Source organism: Rhinopithecus roxellana, chromosome 8 (genome assembly GCF_007565055.1).
Source record: "Rhinopithecus roxellana isolate Shanxi Qingling chromosome 8, ASM756505v1, whole genome shotgun sequence".
Lineage (NCBI taxonomy): Eukaryota > Metazoa > Chordata > Mammalia > Primates > Cercopithecidae > Rhinopithecus > Rhinopithecus roxellana.
Window position 1 is genome coordinate 32,988,575 of NC_044556.1, and position 17,327 is coordinate 33,005,901.

At 44.2% G+C, this 17,327-nt stretch overlaps 1 protein-coding gene across 1 annotated transcript in view; it reads right to left on the minus strand.

Moving 5' to 3' along the window:
• KCNA2 (potassium voltage-gated channel subfamily A member 2) overlaps positions 1-17,327 on the minus strand; it is a 79,540-nt gene that overhangs the window by 29,808 nt on the left and 32,405 nt on the right. Inside the window, exon 3 of the mRNA XM_030935143.1 lies at positions 8,797-8,990. The gene's annotated coding sequence lies outside the window, so the exon portion shown is untranslated. The remainder of the gene's footprint in view (positions 1-8,796; positions 8,991-17,327) is intronic.

The following is a 17,327-nucleotide window of genomic DNA, read 5'->3' on the forward strand; positions in this document are numbered from 1 at the left end:
ATATTCAATAGAATCTCAATAAAAATCTTGGCAGAATTTTTAACAGAAATTGACAAATTGAGCTATACATTACTGCAAAGAACCTAGAATAACCAAAGCAATTTTGAGAAAAAACAAGGTTAGAGGGTTAACACTGTTATTTCAAGACTTACTACAAGGCTGCAGTAATAAAAACAATGTGGTATTGGTGTCAAGATAGACAAATAGATCAATGGAGTAGTAAAGAAAGTCCATAAATTGATTCACACATATATGGACGATTGATTTTTGATAAAGACGCAAAGGTAGAAAGAAGTCTTTCAACAAATGGCACTGGAACAACTGAACAGCTATATGCAACATGAACGCATGTACATAGACCTTTTCCTAATGTCATAAACAAAAATCAGCTCAAAATGGATCATTAGACCTCACCAAAAGAGCTAAAGCTATATACTTTCTAGAAAAAACCAGAAAATGTTTTGACTTTGTTACTCAAAGATGTCTTAGATATGACACTAAAGAAGCATGATGTATAAAAGAACAAATTGATAAATTAAACCTCACTGAATTAAAAACATTTGTATTTAAAAGACACAATTAAGAAAATGAAAATATAGATCCAAGCTAGGAAAACGTATTAGCAAATGCTACAAAAAATTATTTTTTGTAGAGACAAGGTCTCGCTATGTTGCGCAAGCTGGTTTCAAACTCCTGGCCTCAAGCAATCCTCTCGCTTTGGCCTCCCAAAATGCTAGGATTACAGGCGTGAGCCACCGCACCCCGGCCCCTCTCTGCTCTTTCCACTCCATCTAACAAGGAACTCACATGCAGAATATATGAATAATTTCTATAGCTCAGTAAAAAAGAAAAACAAATTTAAAAATGGGCAAGATAATTGAATAGACATTTCACCAAAGAACATATACTAATGGATAATAAGCACATGAAAAGATATTCCCATCATTAGTCATTATGAAATACAAATTAAAAGCACAATGATCAGAACAGTGGAGCCAAAAAAAAAAAAAAAAAAACCAGCACAAGAAGATATCATATACACTACAAAACTGTAATATAAAAGACTGAGGATAACATCTGTTGGTGAGAATAGGGAGAAATCGAAACACTCATTCATTGTTGGTGAAAATGTAAAATGGTGAATCTACTTTGGCAAATAATTTGTAGTTTCTTTAAAAAGTTAAGCATACACCTACCATATTAGCAATTTATTTATAGGTATCCATCTAAGAGAAATAAAAACATATGTCCAAAGACTTATGTAAGAATACTTATAGCAGGAATAGTCAATATAGCCAAAAACAGAAAGGAATCCAAATGTCCACCACCTGCTGGATTAACACAATGTGCTATATCCATACAATGGAATGCTATTCAGCAATAAAAAAGAAATAGACTACTGGTATATGCTATAACATGGATGAACCTCAAACATGCTAAGTGAAAGAAGGCAGACATAAGAAATACATATTGTATGACTCTACTCCTGTGAAATTTCCAGAAATGCCACATCTATAGAGAAATAAAGCAGAACAGTGGTAGCCTGGGGCTTGGGATGGGAGTAGGGATTGACTGAAAACCGGCAGGAGTGAACTTTTGGGGGTGATGGATATATAAATCTCTAAATTTACCAAAACATTAATACTTAGTCTAAAAATTAATATATTTTGTACAGTATAAGTTATACCTCAATAAAGCTATTCAAACTACACAATACAACTATTACTACACATGCTGGGAAGAATGATGGGAAAAATGTGCCAATATACCAAAAATGGTTATGATGAGATCGTGTTGCAAGTGGATTTTTTTTTATTTCTTACATTTTCAATAATCTGCAATACATTTATCGTGAAAAATATAATAATTTAAACAAAAGGGAATTCAGGACTATTTTGTAAGACCATAAATAGTGGCAAGTCTTGGGAGATGGAGGTTGATATTGGTGAAAAGTCTGATTGGAAAGGCATTCTTATTTTGAAGGTTCTTTCTAGGTCCCATGGCCATTCGGAAGCAATAAAATCAATAAGACTGGGGCTGCCAATAAAAAAACCTTGCCATCATCCTGACTTCTTCCTCCTTCATTTTTAAGACTTCATCTCCAAGTCTTGGCAATTCTTCTGTTAGAGTGGGGATACTTCAGTTTCTTTCTTTCCATTCTGGCCACACAGCCCTTGCTCAGCCCTTGTCCCACTGCAGAAGCATTCTAACGGGTCTGCTAGCATTGTAAATACATTATTTGTAATGGGTAGGGAAATGCCCCACTACTTATTCCATATTGTAAAACCTCAATAATCAGAAGAGTATGGTAGTCCCAGTACATGAATAAACAGATCAATGGAATTGAATAGGAAGTTCAGACATAGCCTGAGTACATTTGTAAATTTGTATAGATAAAGGTGACATCTCATATAACAATGAGAGTAGGGATGGCTTTTTAATAAATGGTGTAACGACTACTGAATAGCCATCCCACACCCTCTACCAGTGTAAACTCCAAATAAACTGAAGATTCAAATGTAAAAAGTAAAATTCTATTACTAGGAGAAATCTCAGGGAAATATTTTATAATCTTAAAGAATATCTTTCAATATATGACTCACAATACTAAAGCCATAAAATTAAAAATTGATAAATTCAGTTACAAGAACAACAAAACTTTTGCATGGTAAAAATATGGTAAGAAAATTCAAAGAAAAATGATCAAGTGGGAAAAATATCTGCAACTCATCATTCAGACAAATGGCTAATCTCCTTCATATATAAAGAGCTGAAAGAAGTCAATAAGGTAAAAGGTAAGCAATACAATAGAACAGTGGGAAATGGCAATGAACAATCAGTCCACAGACAAAGAAGTGCATGTGCTCCTTAATATGTGAAAAGATACACTCCTTCACTCATAATTAAGAGAAATACATATTAAAGCTACACTGAGACATCATATTTTTTGACCTATTGATTTGGCAAACATTCAAAAGTTTAACTGTATATTTGTTTTTACTGTGCTCTCAAGAAACAGGACCTCTCATTCATATATTGCAGGTGGGAGTGTTAATTGGTTCAGCCCCATGGAGGCCAATTTGGCAACAGTTTTCAAAACTGCCAATACATTTACCCTTTGACGCAGAAATCACATTTCTGGGAATTTATTCTATGAATACACCTGAGTATATTAAAATGACATATGCACAAGGTCATTCATTACTGCATGATCTGTAATAGTAAAAGACTGGAAACACTCCAAGCGTCTATCACTAGAGGACTGGTAAAATAAACTGTATTAGAGCCATACATGGAATACTATGCTACTATAAAAATGAAACAGGAGTATTTCTATGTTTGGATATAGAAAAAAGCTCTGGATATATTATAAGGTGAAAAAAAGCAAGGTAAAGCAGTATATTTAGTATGCTACTTTTGAGTATAAAAATCAGAGGAAGGGAAAGATATATTTGTATTTGTTCGTATCTGCACAAAAAGTACTAGAATGATACACAAGAAATGAATCTCGGCGGTTATCTACAGGGATCATGGAATGGAGTGGACAGGGCAGAGTGAGAATGAGACATCTCAGTGTGTATCTTTTATAATTTATTATTTTGGTTTTTCGATTTATGTGAAATATTACTCTTCAAAACAAAAAGTAAAAATCTCTTGAAGTTCACCATTAACGCATGTTAGAAAACATACATACACAACCATGTTGAAATGTTGTTCCCACAGTCCACACAATCAAGTGTAAACTCCTACACCTGCCCTCAAGAGTCTCAATTTCCCAGCTTTATCTCAGCCTTCACCTCTACACAGGCCTCAGGCACCAGCCAGACCAGGCTGGTTCTGGTTCCGTGAGAACACCATGTGCTCTGGGACCTGAGTCTTTGTTTCTTCCACCTCCCTGCATGGAATTCCCAGCCCTACTAGTTAATAACTTTCAAGACCCTCTTCCTGCATCTCTAGTGAAGTCTTAGTATAAGAAGAATGTGATGATGAGGATGATGATGATGATGACACCACTGTTTACTGGGCACCTATTGTGCTAGGGATTGCACTAAGTGCTTTATTGCATCTCATTTGATCTTACCGTCAACCATGTGAAGGAGTAATTGCTATCTCTGTTTCACATACACAGGAAACTGAAAACAGAAGAGGTAAAACCAGACATGGTGCAGCACCACAACCCAAACCTTGGTATCTGGGGTTAGACAGGCTTGGCCTAGCCTCCCAAATCAGCTCCTTTCTGGCTTGGTAACCTTGGAAAGTGACATCATCTATGGAAGGTTTAACTTAATCATCAGTAAAATGGTAATAATTAAAATGCTTACTTCATGGAGTTATTCAGGATTAATGAGACACTGGAAAGAAAACACTCGGCATACCGCTTGGCACATAGTAAGTGTTCATTTATTGGCTAGTCACAAAGTCCTTATAGTACCAGATTTTATCCACTGCCCATGTTGAAGTCTTTCCCCCTTGAAGTGTGAAGTCCTAACCACCCAAGCCTCTTGTTTATATAGACAACACCATGCCAGTCAATGCTATGTTCTCTTTCTCTATCTTCATTTGTCTTTATTTCATCTGTTAGATCATAACGGTTTCAAGGGCTAGGACTAGCTCCTGGGTTTCTCTCTGTGCTCCCTCATTGGACCCAGCACTTAGTAGATGCTCAATAAATGTTTATTGATTTTTGTCTGAAGAAAATGGGTAGGAAGGGAAAACAAAAAGGGAGGAATCTAAAATAAAGCAAGAGACATCTAAGGACTAACATAATTATAAAAAATGTTAATGCAACCCTTGAGCCCAGAAGTTCGAGATTGCAGTGACCCACGATCCCACCACTGCACTCCAGCCTGGAAAAACAGTGAGACCCTGTCTCAAAAAAAAAAAAAAACAAAAAAACAAAAAAAAAGCCAGGCTTGATGGGGAGAAAGTGAAGTGGGAGAAAGTGAAGAGGGAGAAACTCCTATGAGGTGGACAGGAAGTGAAATAGCAAGAATAGGAAGTGGGAAAAGAGGGTACTGAAAGTAGTGCAATGCAATGAGGGAAACACATTTAGAGGGACTACTCTTGGGCAACATTGAATTTCCTCATTTCTTGAATTCATTAAGATGTGGATGATTAAAATGAGATTAAAAGGCCACCGCTAACTCCCAAGTTAGTCTTATTGTTTGGAGATGATGGTGATGGTTGAAGGGCTTTTAACTGATCACAAGTTGTTCTTGTGCCCTGATGGGGGAAAAGACAGTATGTAGCCCCGAGCATTAGTGAGCCTGGGTGCTGCAAAGGCCAGGAAGCAGTCCTCCATTCTGTCCTCCACACTGGGTATGTCTTGATTGGGAGTTTGCATCTAGTTTTGATCCATGGACTTTATAAAAAGAGGGAGCAGGCCGGGCGCGGTGGCTCACGCCTGTAATCCCAGAACTTTGGGAGGCCGAGATGGGTGGATCACGAGGTCAGGAGATCGAGACCATCCTGGCTAACACAGTGAAACCCCGTCTCTACTAAAAAATACAAAAAACTAGCCAGGCGAGGTGGTGGGCGCCTGTAGTCCCAGCTACTCGGGAGGCTGAGGCAGGAGAATGGTGTAAACCCGGGAGGCGGAGCTTGCAGTGAGCTGAGATCCGGCCACTGCACCCCAGCCTGGGCGACAGAGCAAGACTCTGTCTCAAAAAAAAAAGGGGGGGGGGGGGAGCAGTGGGAGAGTCTAGCAAAGTGGTTGGGGAATGAAATGCTGTCCCCTTCGTCCATGATCATCCTCTGAAACCCCATTCATCCTGTTAGGTTCACTGTGAAGAAGCCTCCTGGGTGTTAGAATGGGCCTGACCATCCTCCATATTCCACTGGTTTCTGCTTGTTGACAGTACTCACACAAAGCTATTTTCATAAGAGAAATGAGAGAGCAAAACTCCCTCATCCCAGACTGGGAACTCCTTGAGAGCAGACAGCCATTGTGTTCATCTCTGTACTGCCTGATGGGGGCTTTGTTCAGTGTCTGGCACCTGGTGCCTGACTTAAAACAGGTGCCCCATAAATATCTGTTTGTTGAGGCATCTCTGTAGAGGATTGGACAAGAGGTGATGACTTGAAAGAATGCAGGAGGTCAGATTAGATGCCCCACTGCAGTGCTTCTGTGACACCCTGGACTTCCCACACATTATCACCAGTCTCACAAAATTCTGTACATTTTAGGCCTCTCTCCCCCAACCAGATCCTTCAGAGCAGAGATGGACTGACTTGTGCTAAAAGCAGGTGCTAGACGATTGTTTATTGAATACATGGACACAACTTCATAATCCTGTAGATTGCTTTAGAGCTCAGCAGAGCTAATTCCCCTGGGAATCATGGTGGTGCTGCACCATGCCTGGTTTTACCTCTTTCTTGGCAGCAAGACCTGATGTGTTCTCTTCAAATTTGCATTTGATATCATTCATCTCCCAGGCCAGATCCCTGAGGATCCTCAAGAATGGCTCCCAAATGTTGGCTGTGTAGTAGAATTTGCCTAGAGAAGCTTTTAAATCCTAGTGCTCAGGTCACATTTTGGATAAATTCAATCAGAATGTCTTGGGGTGAGAGCCTGAGTTCAGTGGCTGTTAATGATCTCCAATTACCACCAAATGACCAAATGATCCCCAGTGAGTGATTTTTCAGGACCCCACCAATGGCCCCAAGATCATCATTGCAGACAATCCCCAGTGGATATGAAAGTTTGGGAACTACTGGTTTCGGAAATGCATTTTTATTATAGAAATTGAGTAAGTCGCAGTATATCAGAAAATTAATGAGAACTGTGTCCCTGACACAACATAAATGGAGGTGCCACTGTAGAACATTTATCAAAGGATCTGGTGTGATAGCTGGAATTTGTCCAGATGCTGTTAACGTTTGTAGATCATCCTGAGAAGTAGTTCAGTGAGGCACCTCTTCCTCAGCACAGTTACTCTCTCCTTCACCTGTGTGTTTATTCAGCACTTTAAATTATTTGTTGCTATGTTTTTCTCCTCACTAGTTGTGAGCAACTTGAGGGCAGGAACTGTGTATCCATAAGCACACTGAGCATCTGGTGTCTAACCCTCGGTGGATGACAGGCACCTGCTTGTGACATAAATGTGTCAGTGAATTCACTCACTCATTTATATACTCATTCAACAAATGATGATAGTAACAGACAGAAAGGTATGGTATTGGCAGAGAACAGGAGTTAATTAAGAAGAGAGCAAAACGAGGAGACTGAATTAAACACAGGGAAGTAAAAGCTGAAGAATAAGAGAAAGAAAAGGGTATTCATTTATCATTTGAATTCATGTAATGCAGTGGTGGGTAGGTTTGACTGGAAGAAGCATTTTTAAAAAATCAAATGGACTCAAAAGAGAGTGAACATCTCTAAGTGCTCTGTACTTTTTTTTTTTGTTTGTTTTGTTTTTTGCGGGGGCGGGTGGGGGGAGATGGAGTTTTGCTCTTGTTGTCCAGGCTGGAGTGCAATGGTGCCATCTCGGCTCACCGCAACGTCTGCCTCCCACGTTCAAGCGATTCTCCTGCCTCAGCCTCCCACGTAGCTGGGATTACAGGCATGCACCACCACGCCTGACTAATTTGTGTAATTTTTGTTTTGGTAGAGATGGGGTTTCTCCATGTTGGTCAGGCTAGTCTCAAACTCCTGACCACAGGTGATCTGCCCACCTCGGCCTCCCAAAGTGCTGGGATTACAGGTGTGAGCCACCGCACCTGGCCAGTGCTCTGTACTTTTTCTCCTTTTTAGGATATTTAGTCACAAGTAAAATAAATGAGTTACTATGTATTATTTGCATACCATCCCTTTTCTCTTCCAAGTTCTACAAAGGCAGATCCTACTTGTGTCACTCACCTCCGTGTCCCCAGCGCCCAGCACGGCATGACACACAATGGGTGCTCAGTAAATATTTACCAAGCTATTCAATGGATTCACGGATTCAGTTCTTTCTTCTATTACCCAAAATCATCACGTCATCTTCATCTCAAAGTTGTTTCGAGGAATAACTTAGATAAAATATATAAGCACTGGGCACATGGTAGGCATTCAGTGATTGTTAAGTCATTATTATAATTGAGAAAAACAATAGACACTAAGCACCTACTTTGAAAGAGACCTTATGTTAAATGCCGTGCAAAAAGGGACAATCAAAAGTGCCAAGAAATTGCATCTTTTAGAAGCTGTATGGGTTTGAGGACCCCATTGTCACTGCCTCCCCCTGCTCACTCCCCAAAGAGCCTCGGCAAACTCCAGTATTCACTCACAATCATCTACCTGGCCACACCCCGGGCAGCCAGCCCCGGAACCGCTAAGCCTGGTCTTCCTTTCCACAACCATCAGATGGCAGCACAAAGCCCACGGATAGACAATGCTCCGTGCAGGAGGGCTGCTGTCTCAAGCACAGGTCTGGCCTTGGTCGGCTGTTTGGGAGTCAACACTTAATGCTTTGCGATTGGTCCCTTCCTTTCCACTTCCAAGCCTCTGACCCCATCCCTTCACCCTGGAGTCACCTCACACCTGCAGGGTCCTCATTCACAATCCTTCCCAGAGTACCTGGAGTGCCTTCCTTTTGCCTCCATTCCTTTACTGACCCCCATGTTGCTTTTCATGAAGGTGCCAAATCCGTTGTCTGGTGCTTGAGGTGTCTCACCATTGCAGCTCACCTCATTCCTTGCTGCACCCCAGCAACGGCCTACCAGTCACCTCCTATTCTCTGTCTTTGCTCACATCACTCCCTGCCTGTTATGTCCACACATGCATGCTCACCCTTGCTGCCCCTCCTCTTCTCTCACCTCCTTGAAAGCCCAGCAGAGGCTCTCCTGCAGAAGTCTTCACGCTAGAAACCAGATGATGGCTTACTCTTCTATGTGCCCCATCACCACTTCCTTTCTTGGTAAGTGTTCAAAGGGTTTCAGGTTTGAGGTGACCTGGTTGCATGATGCTTCATCAGTAATCTTCAGGTGTTTCCTGTCACCCCAGCCACGGACTGCAAGAACAGGTTTTTCTCTTAAAACAGAAACTGAGCACTGGCAGACTAGCAGGGGTGGGTGAGCCATGCAGAGTTAGGAAGAGCAATCAGCACTTGGAAAACATGGCGGGAGACAACAGGGAAGGCGAAGGGAGTTGTGTATAAGTAATTCATTATGACTAGAGCTCAGTGTACAAGCAATAAAAGAGAAGTGTATGGAGAGGGTAGCAGGGACCAGATCTTACAAGGTCTAGAAGGCTCTGCCAATGTTATTTGGACTTTACTTTGGAGGTAGGGAAGTCTTAAAGGATTTTAAGCCAGAGGGGTGACATGACTGGATTTTTCTATTAAGGAAGATCACTCTGGCTGCTGTGGGGGATAGATTACTGGGCGGGGGGGCAATGACTGCAGGGCATAGGGAGACCACCTGCCAGGAAGCTGTTGCAGTGGTCCAGACAGAGATGTGGGTATGAACTAAAAAGAGATACTGCAGGGATGGAGTCAGTAGGCTAAACAAGCCCTGTAGACCTGTTGAGTCTAAGACGTCTGTGGGATACCTGAGTGGGGAGTACAGTGGGATTTGGATGGTCCTGCCTAGAGCTTGGGAGATAGGCCTGGGCTGGATCTAGAAGTCTGTATGGATGAGGCCTCTGACATGGATGAGATTATGCAGGGAGCAGAGGTGCATGTAGAAGAGAAGAGAGGAAAGTGGGAACATTTCAAAGCCTAAAGACAAGGAGGAGCCAGAAAAGGAAATGGAGAAGGTACAGCCGTAGACAGAGGAGGAATCAGGGGAGAGTGATGTCTTGGAAGCCACGGGTGAAGGCTGGCTAAAGGCAGCTGAGAGGTCAGGCAAGACGAGACTGAATGTGTCATTTGGAAGAAGCCATACGGAGGTCACAGTCTCAGTGGAGCTGTGTTGGGCAGAGGTGGAGCTCCGTGGGTTGAGTGAGTAGGCAATGAGGAGGTAGGAACGGGCCTGTAGGTACTCTTTGAAGACATTTGATTGTAAATAAAATGATGAAATTAGGTGGTAAGTGAAGGGAATGTAGGATTAAAGAAGGTTTTATTTGTTTAAGGGTTTTCATTTGTTTTAAGATGGAAGAGACTTATGGAGAGAAATGGATACAAAATGAGTAGTTGAAGATCCAGGAAAATAAGGAGAGAGAATTCCTGGAGGGGAGAAGTAAGAAGGGATTCAGAGCACAGGTGGAGGGGTCATGCTCGGTAAGACCTGGGGCACTTCTTTATTTTTATTTTATTTTTTGAGATGGAGTTTTGCTCTTGTTGCCCAGGCTGGAGTGCAGTGGTGCAATCTTGGCTCACTGAAACCTCCATCTTCCGGGCTCAAGCAATTCTCCTATCTCAGCCTCCCAAGTAGCTGGGATTACAGGAGCCCGCCACCACGCCTGGCTAATTTTTGTATTTTTAGTAGAGATGGGATTTCACCACGTTGGCCGGGCTGGTCTCGGACTCCTGACCTCAGGTAAACCACCTGCCTCAGCCTCCCAAAGTACTGAGATTACAGGTGTGAGCCACCTCGCCTGGCCCAGACCTGGAACACTGATTTGATGACAGGAGGTGAGAATGGATTGGAATTGGCTTTGGCTGAGAGTACAGGGGCTGGCTGAGGTGAAGGTCCTCAGGCGCCTAGAACTGAAAGGTCTTTGCTAAGACAGACTGAACTCTGCCCAGATCCTGGTGAAAAGGAAGGATGTGGCAGTAATTCCTCTCTTTGTGGCTGTGGGATTTTCCCCATCAGGACCCCTAGACTGGGTAAAGGAGTGAGAAGGCCACCATGTTATTGATGCAGGGTGGGACTGTGCTGGTGAGGGAGCAGGAAAGGGGTTATTGGAGCTGGAAATCTTGCAAGAAGGTACTTAAAGCAATGCCTAAGGGTTCTGGGCTACTGGACTGGTGGGAGTGCTGACAGTAGGACACTGATAGGCTGGGAGAGAAGACAGTGCTCAAGGGTGGAAGATATCAAAAACATGCCAGAGACCATGCATATGGGATTCAGAAGCAAGAAACCGTGAAGGCAGAGAGGTGAGAGTGGGATGTTTGAGCTTAAAATTCCCAAGGAGTGCAAGTCCCGTCAAAGTTCAGGATGTGGCCTTGAGTGGGGTCCCCAAGCAGAGTTAGGGTGTAGGAGCCTGGAGAGGAAAAGGTCAAAGGTATTGGTCTCCAGGATTCTGGATGTCAGGGTGAGGAACGAATTTGAGGGGAAGGCTGTGAGCCAGATGCCAAGGCCTTGGATGGCTGAGGAGTGAATGGGTGGGCAGCTCTGAGAGGGGGTCTTGTCATGTTCTAGATACTGAAAGATGAGCAGGGGATGCCTCAAAAGGCCACTGGGTGTAGTCCAGCCCTAGGTCAGCTGTGCTTGGGTGACTTGCCTGAGGACAGGCAGCAAGAAAGTGGCTGAGACAAAATAAAAATTAACTTTATGTCTGTAATCACTTACTCTTCCAATCCTCACGGACTGACGGTCTGTACAGATGTTCTGGTTCACTAAAAGCTTGGTTGACAAGACTTTTTATTCTCCTGAATTTGTAGTACATATTAACCATGTGACCTTTGGAAATGCATGTCATATTCTACCAGCCTCAGTTTCCCCCTCTGAATGCCAAGAGGCTGACCAGAGCGGCGAGTGTTCAGCCTTGTCAGGTGGAGCCCCAGTGATTCAGTGGAAGAGGCTAAAGGTACCTGGGTGGTGTTGCAGAGCTGGGGGTGAGGACATTACAGGGAATCTGTAGGGGATCAGCTCCTGGCCCCGCCTTGGTCTCCAGCTGAGCAGCTACCCTTGAACCTGCCAGAATCCTAGACTTCTGCATGAGATTTTGTTTGGAAAGAGGATTCTGCTGCCTAAAACAGTGTGAAAAATCATGATCTTGCCCAGCCCTGACACTGCGTGAGCCTGTTGCCTTCCTGTACTGGAAGGAGTACCCTTGGCAGTGTGCCCCTGCTGCTCGCCCCTGTCAATTTTAATGCCTAAGCGCTTGGCAGGAACATGAGCAGTGCCAGGACCTCTGTAACACACTTGGCAATGAGCTGATGCTCTTTAGTGGTAGTTGTGATGCCTCTCAGAAATCTGACTTTTCTGAAGTGGTTTTGATGGGCCAAGGGCTTGGGTGCTCCTCAGTGACCTTGATAATGAATTATATCTGGGATCCAGTGAGTGGAACAGACAGGTTCTTTAGCTGAGGAACAAAGCCCAGACTTGTTCTTCATTACCTAGCACCAGCTGGGATCTCTTGTTGCCAGGCTGGCAGCTGTGAGGGATCACTGGGCCACCAGGAAGCCTTCCCAGCTGGGACTGTTCTGAAGATTTGTGCCAGAGAAACTACATCTGTGAGTCACTGCTCAGCGGAAAACCCAACTGCTCAGCGCAGCCCTGGCCCCAGTGGCCCCGGGGAAGGACCAGAAGGCAGAGTGAGAATAAAAGTTAGGCTGCTTTGCTTTTCTCAGTTTCCATAGCAGGTTACCATATTTGCAGTTCTTCATTTCATGAAGGAAGTTGAGAGTGGGACTGGAATCAAAAGAAGTACTCAGTGGGATTGTAAACTAGTTCAACCATTATGGAAAACAGTATGGCAATTCCTCAAGGATCTAGAACTAGATGTACCATATGACCCAGCCATCCCACTACTGGGTATATACCCAAAGGATTATAAATTATTCTACTACAAAGACACATGCACACGTATGTTTATTGCGGCACTATTCACAATAGCAAAGACTTGGAATCAACCCAAATGTCCATCTGTGACAGACTGGATTAAGAAAATGTGGCACATATACACCATGGAATACTATGCAGCCCTAAAAAAGGATGAGTTTGCGTCCTTTGTAGGGACATGGATGCAGCTGGAAACCATCATTCTTAGCAAACTATCACAAGAACAGAAAACCAAACACCGCATGTTCTCACTCATAGGTGGGAACTGAACAATGAGATCACTTGGACTCGGGAAGGGGAACATCACGCACTGGGGCCTATCATGGGGAGGGGGGAGGGGGGAGGAGGGAGGGATTGCATTGGGGAGTTATACATGATATAAATGATGAATTGATGGGTGCTGACGAGTTGATGGGTGCAGCACACCAACATGGCATAAGTATACATATGTAACAAACCTGCACGTTATGCACATGTACCCTAGAACTTAAAGTATAATTAAAAAAAATAAAAATAAAAAAAAATAAAAATAAAAAATAAATAAATAAATAAATAAAATAGTATGATTAAAAAAAAAAAAAAAAAAAAAAAAAAGAAGTACTCAGATGGTGAAGCCCGTAGCTGTTGGGTGTGGAGGTTTTGGCTGAGCCACCAGAGATACTCCTCTGACCCTCGGGGTCCTTACTTTGACTCATCACCCGTTTTTTTTTTTTTTTTTTTTTTTTGACCCACAGGAGGCTACAGCCAGGCTCATTGTCTGGCACATGGCATTTCTGGACAGTGAGAATCAGGAAATGGGGGTGACCCACTTCTTAGGGTGGGTCTGATGAATCATGGGAAAATCTCTCAATAGTGAGACAGAGATACAGGAAGGAGGATGAGATTTGTTTTATAACAAGAGGGATTCTTGGTGTCATGGCTGCCTTCTCAGAAGGGAAGATCGGCTGGGTGTGGGCCTGAAAGCCATAGGTGTTAAAGGGCTGACCCTGAAACAGTCCCTGCAAGGATAGGGGTGGACCATCAGGACCATGATGGGAAAGTGCTGGTGTTTGGGATGTCACTTCCCACAAAGTGGCAATCACTGCAGAGGCCAAGAAGCCTCCCACTGGGTTTGGGGGGTCACTATCTCTTCAATTAAAGTAAGGCAAATTCTTAGCTGCCAAGGAGACCAGGTGACTTTGGGTTCTAGTCTCAGATGAGTCCTAGTGGGATAGAAGCCTGTTTTGCTCTGCTTGACGCAGACCAGACATGATGGGTAGGACTTAGTTCCACAATGGATGTGGGGAGTCCTGTGAGCAGGTGGGAGTGTGTCTGAAGCGTGCCTAGAATCATGGGGCCTGCATGGTAAAGGTCCTGCAAACCAAGCCAAAATGGGGATGCTTGTGGGGCTGGGGATGTTTAGCCTAGAAAAGGGCACAGGAAGCTAGTATTTTTGGAATCCCTGTTGCTCCAGATGGCAGAACTGAGGCCAATAGATGGAGATAACAGGAAGAAAAATTGTGACTCACCAGAGATAAAGCTAGCTGATATTTTAAGACAGTAAAGTCTAATGGTTAAGATCTCGGACTCTAGAGTAGAGTCACAATGGGTACCACCCTGAATCCTGCCCACAGATGTGGGTCTGCGACCCACTTGGTGTCGGCCTGCCTTGCCCTGGGATTTAAAAACTTGCATCAGTCATCAGCACAAATTGGGAGATTATGCTTACAAATCTATATGGATAGCCTCTTTTTAAAAATCTGAGTATCTGATCACCCATGTTTCTACTCTTTCCTGTAACAATAAATGGGACGTGGGTGGCAGCTGCCTCTTCTGAATAAACAATTGCACTGTGGTTTTTCACAAGTGCTACTTCCTCCACCTCTCTTACATTTGCACAGTTTCACGGATTCCCAGGTGTCCGTAGGTATTGTAGTTTGCAACCCTGTTCTAGTTAAGAACCGAGGGTTTGTATCCTGGCTTTGCCAATTTTAAGTTACTGTGACCTTAAGGACGGGGGTCAATTTCTCTAAGCCACAGTTTCCTTATCTGAATATGAGAATCATAATAATACTTACCATGAGTTAAAGAACTCATCACTGTGGAGGCTACAGCCAGGCTCATAGTCTGGCACATGGCATTTTCTGGACAGTGAGAATCAGGAAATGAGGGTGAAGGAATGGCTGGCAAGGAGTGAAGCACGGCATGAGAGCTCACCAACTCTTAGCTGGTGGAACGCTGTCCAACAGTGGAGGAGGTAGCCTTGGGAGCTCTATCACCAATGCTGGGCCTGCAGAGGGGCTGCATGACCTGACAGTAGCCAGGACTATAGAGGAGGGACAGCCAGCAAGAACTCTGAAATAAGTGGATCATGCAGCAGTACTCCTTGGGCTCTTCCCAGTGACCAAGTCAAAGGTGTTGGTGTAGAGCTTCTCTTGATGCTCATTTAAATCAAATTTGAGGCCGGCTGTGGTGGCTTACACCTTTAATCCCAGCACTTTGGGAGACCAAGGCAGGCAGATTGCTTGAGCCCAGGAGTTTGAGACCAGCTTGGGCAACATGGCAAAACCCTGTCTCCACCAAAAAACAAACAAACAAACAAACAACAACAACAACAACAACAACAACAAAACCCCCAAAATTAGCCGGGCATGGTGGTCCATGCCTGTATTCCCAGCTTCTTGGGAGGCTGAGGTGGGAGGATTACTTGAGCCCAGGGAGGTCAAGACTGCTGTGAACTGTGATGGCTCCTCTGCACTCCAGTGTGGGCAACAAAGGGAGACCCTGTCTCAAAAATAAGTAAAATAAAATAAAAATAAAATAAAATTGATTTGAGCTGGAAGGAAATTTTGTAGAAAAGAATGTCACCTGGAGTAATATACATCCACTTGGGAGGCTGCCGTGTGCTCAGAGTGAGTTAGAGTTCCAGCCCCAGCTGATGGTGGGTGGGAGCATTCCCCTGCCCCTTCCTGCTCTGCCACAGGGCTCCTTGGAGCTCACTGGCAGCATGTCCTCCCTTGGTAGCTGGATAGGCCCCTCAGTTGGCTCTGCAGGCTGAGCAGCCATGGGAGACAGCTAAACCCATACCCATACCTTGGCGCTGTGACAGAGTGGTCCAGCACTTCAGGACCTGCCTGGGTCCTGGGTCTGCCCCTGGGTGGGGCCTGGGTGGTATGGATTCTCTTTGGGTGGTCTGGACTCAGCCTGATGAGAGAGCCTTTGGTGGCTGGTTTCCATTGGCCCCTGAGAAGCCCTCTGCTGGAGCGGCATGGAGTGACTGAGAGAGTCAGTTCTGTGTCTTAAGCTGTCATGTATTTTCTGGTTCTGGAAGCAGAATCTGCTTTATGTGCTTGAGATGCTGAGCCAAGGGCAGACACATCCTTATTCTCAGAGAGCCACTACAGGGGAGGAAGCAGGGTCTACTGGCCATGAGCACAGCAGTACATGCTGCATGTCTGCCAGACAGACTGGGAAAAAGCTTGAGGGAGAGGGAGGGCTCACCAGGCCTGGAGGCTGCAGGAAGCCAGCCTCCTGGGCTCTGAGGATGGTGCCATGACACCAGTGCTGAGGACTGGTGGGCCTAGTGGGGTGAGTTAAATGAGCTGGGAATTCGTGCTCTGAATCTATTTCCCCCACTGCTTCTCTACTCCTCTGTTCTCTCTCCCCTGTCTTCTGCATTCACTGTAGCTTTGATACTTAGAATATCATCACAGTCAGTGAGCAGCTGTCAATGACCCATCTCCTTGTCTCAGCACTAGGTGGTGCTTGTTTCTCCCTTCTGGCTGACTGAGGAAGCAGGGCAGCAGGAGGCACGTGCTGGTCCAGAGCCCCTCTTCTTGCAGAATCATTAGGCAAAGCTGCAGGCAGCCTAACTTATGCAGATGTCAGAGCTCAGGCTTTGGTTCTTGTACTTGAGCTAACTGGCGTGTTTGGAGAAGCTTTTCAGCCTCTGGCCTGTGGGCACCTGTTCCTGAGGGGTGGCCCATCATTCAGCCTTGGTCTTTGCATTAGGCCTGTATTGCTGCTGAGTTTTCACCCCAAGCCATGTCTGATGGCCTTTGGCTGGAATCTGGGATGGTAGAAAGCTGTTGAGACAGTTGGGTCTAAATTAAATATTAGATCCGAGTGGGTTTCATGTATTTCATAGCATAATTTTGTTGGGATATTTATTTGCTCTTCTCCTGGTTCTCGCGAATTAATAATGGAGTAAAATCCGTTTTGACATTCAGCACTGATTTGCTTACATTCTGCTGAAGTGCACCTGCTCTGTGAGAGAGTGGGTGTGTCAGGAGCCTGGGAGAAGTGGGGGCAGACAACAGAAACTTCAAAGGAGAGGCATGGTTTGGGCACTGACTTTATATGTGAAAATGTGATTCATCCTTAAACTTGTGGGTCACCTGCTAGATGACAAGCACGAGATCAGACTCCAGTGGGAGAGTAAAATCATGGAAGATACTGTCTTCTTTCAGGAAGCTTATGTTGGGGAAATAACAGCAAACACAACAACACAAGCTAAAGAGCAGAGTGCAAAGACAGGTGACTCTCCCCTATTCCACTGCACATACACCCACAATCAAATACATATATGTACACATTTGGTGAAACCTGTGAAGACCAAACCAGGCTCTGGGTTTTGGGACTGGGGTCATCAAGACCTACAGGTAAAATCTCCTCTTTTCAAATCTGCATTTCCTTATAGC